Source organism: Nannospalax galili, unplaced genomic scaffold (assembly GCF_000622305.1).
Source record: "Nannospalax galili isolate Female #2095 unplaced genomic scaffold, S.galili_v1.0 scaffold63, whole genome shotgun sequence".
Classification (NCBI taxonomy): Eukaryota; Metazoa; Chordata; class Mammalia; order Rodentia; family Spalacidae; genus Nannospalax; species Nannospalax galili.
Genome location: NW_008355272.1, coordinates 9,018,218 through 9,029,886, shown reverse-complemented (window position 1 = coordinate 9,029,886; position 11,669 = coordinate 9,018,218).

Genomic DNA, 11,669 nt, shown 5'->3' with positions numbered 1-11,669 from the left:
ATCAAAGGAACAATGAATCAAGAAGATATTACAATGACGAACATATATTCATCAAACTCTGGTGCACACAACTTCATAAAAACAATACTACAGGACTTTAAGACCCAGATTAACACCAACTCATTAATAGTAGGGGACTTTAATACCTCACTGTCCCCATTAGATAGGTCAACAGGGAAGAGAGTTAACAGGGAGACATCTGAATTAAACAATACCATATATCAAATGGACTTAACAGACATCCTCCGAGTATTCCACACAAGCACCAAAGGACATACTTTCTACTCAGCACCTCATGGAACCTTCTCCAAAACTGACCATATGCTGGGGCACAAAACAAACCTCAACAAATACAAAAAGATTGAAATAATTCTATCAGACCACAATAAAATAAAGCTTACAATCAACAATGGAAGAAGCCCTAATCACCACATGAACACATGGAGATTAAACAACACACTCCTGAATAATAAATGGGTCAAAGAGAAATTAAGAAAGAAATAAAAGTATTCCTGGAATTAAATAAAAAGGGCAATACAACATGACAAATCCTCAGGACATGCTGAAAGCAGTCATAAGAGGGAAGTTTATATTTATGAGTGCCCACATCAAAAATTCAGAAAGAACACAAATAAATGACTTTACATTGCAGCTCAACACACATAAAAAGCAACAGCAAACGAAATCCAAACCCAGCAGACAAGAAGAAATAACAAAAATCAGGGCAGAAATTAATGAAATTGAAACAAAGAAAATAATACGAAGAATCAACAATTCCAAGAGCTGGTTCTTTGAAAAGACAAATAAGATTGAAAGACCGCTAGCCCACCTATCCAAAAGAAAGAAAGAGCACCTCCAAATCAACTAAATCAGAGATGAAAGGGGAAACATCACAACAGACACAAGAAAGATACAGAACATTATAAGGGAATAGTTTAAAAACTTACATGCTACTAAATTTGAAAACCTAAAAGAAACGGATTTGATATCTAAAGGCATGGGAAAGACCAAAACTAAACCAAGAAGAGATTAACAGCTTAAGCAGAACCATAACACAAAAAGAAATTGAAACAGTAAAACAAAACTTCCCAACTGTAAAAAGCCCAGGGCCAAGTGAAATTACAGCAGAATTCTATCAGACATTTAAAGAAGATCTGCATCAAATACTACTTAATTTATTCAAAAAAATAAAAAAAAAAGAAAACTATAGACCCATATCCTTAATGAACATAGATGCAAAAATTCTCAACAAGATAACTTGCAAACTGCATACAGACACACATCAAAAAGATCATTCACCATGATCAAGTAGGCTTTATCCCAGAGGGCTGGTTCAATATACACAGGTCAATAAACATCATTAATCATATAAATGGACTCAAAGACAAAAACCACATTGTCATCTCAATAGATACAGAAAAACTTTCCCAAAATTCAGCATATATTTATGTTCAAAGTCCTAGAGGGAATTGGACTGGAAGGAATATACCTCAATATAATTAAAGCCATATATAACAAAAACACAGCCAACATCATTCTAAATGGAGAAAAACTGGAAACATTTCCATTGAAATCAGGAACCAGACAAGGCCATCAACTATCCACACTTCTTTTTAACATAGTGCTTGAAAATATTGCAAGAGCAGTAAGAAAAGAGAAGGAAATTAAAGGAGATATAACCAGAAAAGAAGAGATCAAATTATCCCTTTTTGCAGATGATATGATATTATATCTATGAGATGTCAAAAATTCCACCAGAAAACTCCTAGAAATGATCAACACCTTCAGTAAAGTGGCAGAAAATCGACTTACAAAAATCTGTAGCCTTTCTATATACCAATAACAAGCAATCAGAGAAAGAGCACATGGAAACACTACCCTTCACAATAGCTGAAAAAAATAATCTCAGATTAAACCTGACCAAAGACATTAAAGACCTCTACGATGAAAAATTTAAATCTTTATAGAGAGAAATTAAGGAAGACATCAGAAGATGGAAGAACCTCCCATGCTCATGGATTGGAAGAATTAATATTGTGAAAATGACCATCCTACCAAAAGTCTATACACATTCAATGCAATGCCAATCAAAATCCCAATGACATTTTTCACAGAATTGGAAAAAACTATCCTAAGATTCATATGGAAGCACAAAGTCCTCAGATAGCCAAAACAACCCAGAGAACTAAGAGAAATGCCGGGGGGGGGCGTGTTACTATACCAGATTTCAAGCTGTATTGCAGAGCTATAGTCATAAAAACAACGTGGTACTAGCACAAAAATAGACCCATAGACCAATGGAACAAAATCGAAGTCCCAAATATGAGCAAATGCAATTTCAGTCACCTGATATTTAAAAAAGGGGCCAAGAACATTAACTGGAGGAAAGACAACATGTTCAGCAAATGATGCTGGCAAATCTGGATCTCCACTTGTAGAAGAGTGAAACTAAAACCCCTATCTTTCACCCTGCACAAAAGTCAATTCCAAATGGCTCAAAGACCTCAATGTAAACCCTGAAACTCTGAAACTATTAGAAGAAAACATTGGGAAAAACCTACAAGATATAGGCATAGGAAAGGATTTTCAAAAATGGACATCAATTGCTCAAGAAACAAGGGCAAGAATTAACAAATGGTGTCGGGAGCTGGAGAAACAACATTCATTACCAAAAAATATAATATGGCTCTACAAACAGTTGACTTAAGCAGGACATTCTGCCTGCACTAGTAACCTTGAGAAAGAATTTATGGCAAGGTTATCTTTCTCTTCCCCTTGCAAACAGTTCTCGGAAAAGATAAGTCATCTCCACCTGTAGAAGAATGAAACTAAACCCCTATCTTTCACCTTTCACAAAAGTCAACTCCAAATATGTCAAAGACCTGAATGTGAAGCCTCAAACTCTGAAACTGTTAGAAGAAAACATTGGCAATAACCTACAAGATATAGGTGTAGGAAAAGATTTTCTAAACTGGACAGGGACTGCTCAGGAAATAAGGTCAAGAATTAAATGGGACCTCATTAAACTAAAAAGCTTCTGTACATCAAAGGAGGAAACCAGGGAAGCAAACAGGAAATCCACAGAATGGGGGAAAATCTTCACCAGCGACACATCCAACAGAGGTTTAATAACCATAATTTATTTTGAACTAAAAAAACAGAGAACAAAGACTAGAAGCAACTCAATTAAAACATGGACTAAGGAGCTGAACAGAGAGTTCTCAAAAGAAGAAGTGAAGATGGCCATGAAACATCTTAAAAGATGTTCAACATCACTAATAATTAGGGAAATGCAAATTAAAACCACTTTAAGATTTCACCTTACCCCAGTCAGACTGGCTAAGATCAAGAAAACAAATGATACCAAATGTTGGAGAGGATGTGGGGAAAGGGGAACACTCATCCACTGCTGGTGGGGCTGCAAACTGGTTCAGCCCCTATGGAAAGCAGTGTGGAGAACTCTTAAAAAACTACAAATGAATTTACCATTTGACCCAGTTATACCACTCCTTGGCATATACCCAAAGAACTCATCCTATTGCAGAGACACTTGTACATCCATGCTTGTTGCTGGTGTTTTCACAATAGCTCAGAGGTGGAAGCAACCTAAGTGTCCCTCAACTGATGAGTTGATAATGAAAATGTGGTTCATTTATACTATGGAGTTTTACTCAGCAGTAAAGAAAGATGAAATTTTCAGGTAAATGGATGGAACTAGAAACTGTTATACTAAGTGAAGTAACACAGACTCAGGAAAAAAATCAACATATGTTCTCCTTCATATGTGGATCCTAGAACCAGACTCTGATAAATAAGTATACAACCAGACATAACTACAGGAACCAGGATAATGGAAAGGAAACAAGGAGGTAAAGGAAAAGAAATAACATGAAAGAGAAGAACAGTAGGAAACAGGCCTTAATAAGGGAGACATGGATAAAAATTGGGTTAGTTTAAGGGAGGGTGGAGGGAACAGTATACAAGGAACCTAGGGAATAAAGAGAAAGAAAGAGCTCAAGAGAGGTAGGACCGTAGGAGAGGGTATTAGTAAGGGAGAAAGGGGGGAAAGTGGGACACCTTAAGTGGGAAAACTATGATGGAGGGGTGAGACAATTTGAGAGATAAACAATGCCAAGCTCGTTTTGAAAACCAGAGAGAACCATATTACTCCTACAACCTTCTGGCAAATTATACATAGCAGATCAAGAAATAATGTCTAGGTAAGTTTTGTCTGAGAACAACTGATCTTTGCCCAAGATTTATCTACATTACACACAGTAATTAAAAATACCAGACTGGTGGAACTGACCTTCTTGGTTGTTTAACAGACATACTTTGAGGCCTATAAAAATTTGGTAAGAGGAGCATAAAGGACACTTTTTGCTCCTTGCCCTCCTAGGTCGACTAGTTCCAGGGAACTATGAGCACCTCTCAAAATGTCCTATAATGGTGGTGGGTCACCTGTCCTCTTGATCGAGGAGGCCTAGGAGACCTCACCAGATGGACTTGAACCAGTATCCAGTCTATAAAAAGGAGGGTTAATACAGAGGAATCATTTCCTTCATGCTTCCAAGCAAAGCCAACCATGGTCGAGCAGGATCTTTGACTTATCTTCACATAGGTGGAATTGATAAAAGAAAGGAGCCAGGGGCTCCTCCCAAGCCCATGTGACCCCTGAGGAACAGATCCTGAAATGACCTTAAGAGTAAAAATAAATCAGTTTTATCTGGGCCAACTGTATGGCCTTAAACACCCAAAAAGAAAGTATAACCAAAGATTAAATGGGCCAACATAATTTCATAAGAGTCCATCGGTATAGCAAAAGGTTACATAACAAACAACAATGCCAGACAAGCGATACCTTCTTTTGAGTTGATGGCCTGGGTGGCCAAAGGGATTCCCAGATAGTAACCCAGCATAGAACTGGGAAAATGCACAGCAGACCCAATCTTATCCAAAGGAATATAGACAACAGATTACCGCTAGATGAAGACCAGCTGACCCTCCTAAAACAAAGATCTCTAGACTGGCTGACTAGATTCACCAGAAGTGCAAGTAGTGGGGAATTGCTGGTGGTGCCGACAACACAGCAGACAGTATCAGGGATATCTGAGTATAAGGGCTCTAGTTGGGGGGAGGGAGGCTATAGGAGGGTGCTACCTGGGAAGTGGGTGCATAAATAAAAAAGAAAAAAATAAAGCTCTTCAAAGCATAAAAATTTGTCTCTTAATAATTAGGAGATGTGAGAAACATTACCATTGAAATCTACCTGATGACTTTATATCCATGCTCAGAAGCCAAGAAGCTCAGAAAGTGACTGTGACCAGTAATAATCAGATATATAGAGATTAGAAACACATGTGCATCGTAGTGTCAATTGTATTAAAAATGAATTTTTCTGTATGAAACTGTATTTTAATAATGAAATGGAGATCTTTTTTAAAGTTCAAAACCTCATTCAATTTTATGTCTTACAGGGTTTATACTGAGTTCAATATTGTGTAACTGTATTAATTTAAATGTGAACCTAAAACTTTACAGCCACTTTTGAAAGCGATATATCCTTGCTCTGGAAATTGTTACTGAATATGTTGAAGCTTTAATGAAATGCTTCTTCTAATCATGTGCTTATTAAATAAAAATTTTTTAAAATTACCAAAGAGACTTGCAACAGCACTTGAATCGAGACACCTGAGAATATAAATGTATGACTGGTAAGTATAGAAAGATAATTAATTTACTATTTGTACCCTTCTGTACCTTCTGAATTTGATCCTGTATAAATATTATCTACTAATGTGTATTTTTATAATAAATTTATCAAGTGCACAAATAAATATCATAAACCAAACTATAAAATATATTGTAAGGGTGAGGTGAGAAGAAGAGAGGAGACTTTAGTAGCAAGAGTGTGAAAGTCTGTGACTTCTTATTTTACAAAGTCAGAGTAGGAGCCAATTGCAGCCATGGACAAGTCTAAGTTATAGTAACTGTTTTGTCCCATCTGTCATTTGATGAAGCAAGTGACTTATATTAGATCAATGGGCAATTTCCTTCCTGGTATCTTTAAGAATTTTGTTCCCATTTGTATATGTCATCAGTCCAATTTATTAACATCTCCACAATGAAGTAGAAAACACAAAGAGATCTCCCTCCATGAAGGATTGCTTCACCCATCTTACCTGTTACAGAATAAAGACATTGATGATCTGAGGATAGTGATGATTGAAATGTCCTATTGTGGGAAAATTATTCTTCAGTCTTGTACTCATAAATCAGTCTTTGGGATAAAATAACAATCCTGAATTTAAATTGAAAGAGTAAAATTAGAGCTGTTGAGCACTACTGCAAGGAAATCACTTTTCCTCATTCTTGTATAATACTTTGGGAAAAGAATAACTTAGCTCTAAATTCTTTGTCATCTCTATGGGTAAATTTCTGTCTTAAAGTCTGTCTTATCCCTCTACTCTCCTCTTTCTCTGTCCTTCCTCTTCCTTCTTCTTCTCCCTCTCTCTCTTATTGTTGGAAATTTTAAACAAGCTCTTCATGAAATGGGATAGGGGAAAAGAAACTGACAACAACTTCCAAGCCTCCCTTTCTGCAGAACACAAACTATAAACTTGCCACATCCTGCTGTGACTGTCCCTAGAGATTGTAACTCTTAATAACAACGTCACTCACAATTATTTCCATCGTGGGAAATTTCAAGGCAGTTTGAAGATTCTGCCAAGAAATCTGTTTTCTGTTCAAAGTTTTAACTGTCATGTCACCAAGGAATCCTGGAATTTTGGCATGATTTAAGCAGTTTAAACAACAACAAAAAAAATGTATTCTGCTTCTTCCTTATCCAACAGGAGTACATGTCCAGAGGTCAGATATGATATCATAAAACATGCTATACTACTTCATTCTATTTTATATCAAACATCTCATATGCCAATCTCTAAAGAGGACAGGTTTTAATAGTCCTGCTCTCCCACTCCCCCCCCCACCCAACTTATATATATATATATATATATATGTCTTCCATGTGGTAAATATTTTAACAAAAATATATTTAATGATATAGATAACATATAAAAAATGAGAATTTAAATGGCTGCATTATTTTATTTTTTATTACTTCTCAATCGTCAATTGTTCAGCTACACAGCTTACTCATCCCCCATCTTCAGTTCTCAATTTTCTATTGTTAACATGACTTTCATTTCTATTTAGCTACTCTCTGTTCAGCAGTATCTTGAATCTCAAGCAGAAAGATATCCTTTGGTTGCTGGGACTTTGCAAAAGTAATTTAATTGACTCAGAACTTGACCTCCAAACTATAGCAGCAATATTAAATTGAAGAAAAGTATAAATCATCTGGAATTCCCTCAGATTTCCCACAGAGGCCAGGTTGGCTGGTGCCCATGCTCGGGGTAAGGTTTCTACTTCTTGATGAATGTGAATGATTGTTGAGTGCTTGAGCAAGGGAGTGAACACAATGTGCCTATTCCACTAGCATCTTCTATCTAAATCAAAGGGTTTGTGTCCACAACTTAGAGGAGGATGAGAACCTTCTTCTTGGAAAGACTTAAAAGCTGTCACATGTTCTACATAAAATTAGATTTATTATTTATTCATAGGCCTAAACTTATCATGAATGAAAGTGATTAGTATACACCTCTGATTGGAATAGAGGGCAGGGAAAATTAACCAATTTAGGATCTCAGGAAACAGCTTTGAATTAAATTTTTTATCAATATAATTTCCTATATAAAGCACTACTTTTAGATTACAAATAGGAAAGTTATCATTAAGAATTTACTTTTACATTGGCAGGAGCATGAATTTTATATAGATTATAAATTTTTAATAGATTGATCTGCCCAGCATATTTTATATTTGGACCCCAAAGGATTAAATGCACCAAGTTTAAGGTTGCTGCCTACCATAAGAGTAAATGAGCCCCATGCCAAATCATCAGTCATCTTGGTATTAATAATCAGCATTAGATCTGACCTATTCTGAACATGTGCTTCATAGGATAAGCCTTAGCTTATCCTCATAAATGCTCCATACTGTTCTGTGGGATAATTTTCATGAGGGGATTCTGAACTCTACAAAGGAATGGAAATGTGGAAATTCAAGGTCAGGTTTTATTGTAGGTTTTATTATTGCAAAGGCCCAATCGTCCAGAATAGTTTAGTTCAAATAAATCAGTTTAAGGGAGCCATCCAAAATGCCTTCTTTTTTAATACATCTGTGGCTTAGGTCTATGTTATCTGTATTAATCCTCTTTCTGGTCCTAGAAAATGAAGACAAAAAAGCAAAAATTTTAATTACTCATTATTTCATAAAAGCTTTACTTTTTCTTCTGGAAGAAAGAACATTATGTATAAAAGGGCAAATGGAAATAGAGCACACTCGACTTCTCTGTCTAATGACCTTGGACTGTGACCTTGAAAATTTTCCAGCCTGTGACTCAGTTTGCTTTTCTCTACAGCAGAGAGTGAAATTTGCCTTACCCACCTCCCCAAGCTTTAAAGAGAACATGGGTGTGTTTGGAGAGCTTACAGAATGAGATAGGCACTAAAGATTCCGTGGCTGGATAAAGCAAACTGAGTTAGATACATACCACCCTAGATTATACCCTGAGGGGATGTGTGTTTGATTCATTTTCAGAGGTTTTTGCTACTGTATTAAATTTTTAATAAGTTACATCTGTTACCTAAAAGGCTAATTTGAAAATCATATCTGTCAGTAACCAAGTCTTTTCTTTAGGTTCTAGTTTTTAATATTGTCTCTTGGATACCATGTAGCAAGTAAATTCACATGATACAACAGAATTTTTATGCCCAATAGATTAGTAAGAATCTTAGTTTCTTATTTCTTACCAACAACTTACAACTTTCTACTTGTTTTTTACTGTGAAAGCAGAGATGTATAAGCCTTTTAAAAGTTGTTATTTGCTCTAGACAGGAACTAGAAAAAAGAACAGGGCAATTTTCAAATGTTCACATGAAAGTCCATTGGAGTTTTTTGACAAGGGCTTGCTTCTAAAAGCATTCCTCTATTGGGTTCTTCCTCATTTTTCTTTTGTCTTCCAAGGCTTGACTAGTTGGTTGGGAAAGTGGCTGGATACTCAGGTGAGGGTCCAGTGAACCTGCTTGTCACTCTTTTAATGAATAAACTCAACCGTCAGCTAGCCCAATTGTGACTATGTTTAGTGATCAGGCTCAGCCAAAGTCATGATGATGGTAGTTATTTCATGCAGAAGGAACTGTTGTATAGCATCTTCTTATTAAAAGGACCTGGAATTTAAAAGAATTAGGTGCTAGGAGCCACATATGAGGGAGAACATATGTCATTTGTTTTTCTGAGTCTGTGTTACTTCACTTAGTATAACAGTTTCTAGATCCATCCATTTACCTGCAAATTTCATTATTACTCTTGCATTTACGTCTCCTTCATATCTCCTATTCACAATTCAAGGACTTTCTTCTTCCCTTAGAGATAAGAGTTATACAATTTGGGAGTCTTTTAAATAGACCCACTGAAGAGGTATGCCAATTGCCTCACCCTGCGTCCCTGTTCAGCATGGAAGAAGCCAGAGTGGTCGTTGTCCCTATTCCCTATTATTGGCAATTTGGGTAACCCCTTCAGAGGATGGTGTGATAAGAATAGGAGGTAGGAATTGGCTAGGCAGTTAGGGTAAAAAGACCCCAAAGAAATGTAGGCAGTTTCTTGGCTAAAAGTCAAAATGTCCTTGGGCCTGTTAGCAACATACTCTGTTCCAAAGGCCAAAAATGTCAAAAGTAATTGGGAGCTTGTATCTAATCCTTAAAAGAGTTTCGGGTTATCTCTTCAGAGGGGGGAATGTTGGAGGGGAGGGAGTGAGCACGATTTGATCAAAACACCTTATATATATGTATGAAATTCTCAATAAATTTTTTTGAAACTTAAAAAATAAGCTATTTGCTTACCCTTCCGTTTCTAGAAATTATTCTAATCTACCAATTTTTTGCTATAAGCATAAATAACAAATATAGAGTTTAGTTTTAAAAAGAAAGATGTTGGGCTAGAGAGATGGCTCAGCGGTTAAGAACAATGACTGTTCTTGCAGAAGACCCAAGCTCGAATCCCAGCACCCACATGGCAGTGAACAACTGTCCGTAACTCCAGTTCCACGGGATCCGACAGCTTCTTCTGTCCTCGGTGGGCATTGCACGACACAGTGCACTTACCTACATGCAGGCAATACACGCATGCACATAAAATAAAAATAATAAATAAAATATTTTTAAAAGAAAGATGAACTTCAAGAAGTTTTTATGACCAGATCCTCATTTAATTAACGAAGTTCAATGACGCACACGTCATTTTGTGTAGCTGATTTTGTCCATGATAGGAAAAATGAGACACAGAGTTGTGAATAATCTACTCACAAACCACCCATGAAGGATGGAAAAAGTCAGCCTGCAGTGGTGGAGAAGAGTGTATTTTGAAAAACAATAATCTTTGGCAGTTTAAAAAAGAGGACACACCCAGTTTCATGTTGGTAGAAAAATGCCCATGATGTGAGTTATTTGCCTTTTTAATTTTTTTTCTGTCTTTTTGAGACAAGGTCTCCCTGTAGCCCCAGCTGTCTTGGAACTCACTATGTAGACCAGGCTGGCCTTGAACTCACAGAGATCTGCCTGCCTCTGCCTCCCTAGTGCTGGGATTAAAGTAGCGCCACCATGCCCAGAATTTTTAATTTTTTAAAAAACATTCCACAACTGATCACACAGAGAACATATGTTTGAGAGATGCCCAACCTTAGGTGACACATCCACAGTGCAAACTGTATACCTAAGGATCAAGGAACATACTGGAACAGTAGGTAGAAAGAATACTAATACGTCCCTCGACTCTCACCAGCAAACCTTCCTCATACCACAGAGTGTGATGCACACAGAAAGCCACAAAAGCAAAGGATGGAAGAAGACATAGCAGCCCCAAATAACAAAAAAGAAGAAGGAATGATTATAAAAATTGCAGACAGAACAAATTGAGGAGCCAGGAAAGTCATGAATAGTGATAAGGAGATCATCATGTTAAGAAGATATAACAGTGTAAGCACCTAAAAATAGAAATTAGCAGTACTCTTGATCAACTGGATGGAATTGACAGCTATCCATAAATTCACCAATAGCAGGTAAATACACGTGGCGATGACTTTTACAATAAGGACATACTCTTGACAAATGACTTTTACCTAACCTTACATATCAAGAAGTTAATCTTATCTTAGATTGTTTACAATGTAAGCAGGCCTACTAAGCCTTGAGCTCCTCTTGCAACCTAAATCATATAGTTTTAATTCCTCAAGACCCTTCCTTGTCCTAAATCCAAAATCAATGTATGAATGTATATGTTGTATGTTTTGCACATTCAAGAAAGTGCTGAAAATAATGTTGGATATTTCTTAGGGGCGAGAAGTAATGAACATTATTCCATTTGTGTTGCAAACGATGGGATTAACATTTTAACATCTGTTTGGGACTACGTGCAAGCTGGTCTTGGACTAGGGATTACAAGCAAAGTGAAGATGCAACTTAAAGAATGATAGAAAATGTTTGCAAGCCATGCACTTTGTATTTAATAACTTCACAGTTTATAACCAGACTATGTAAGTAATCTCCACA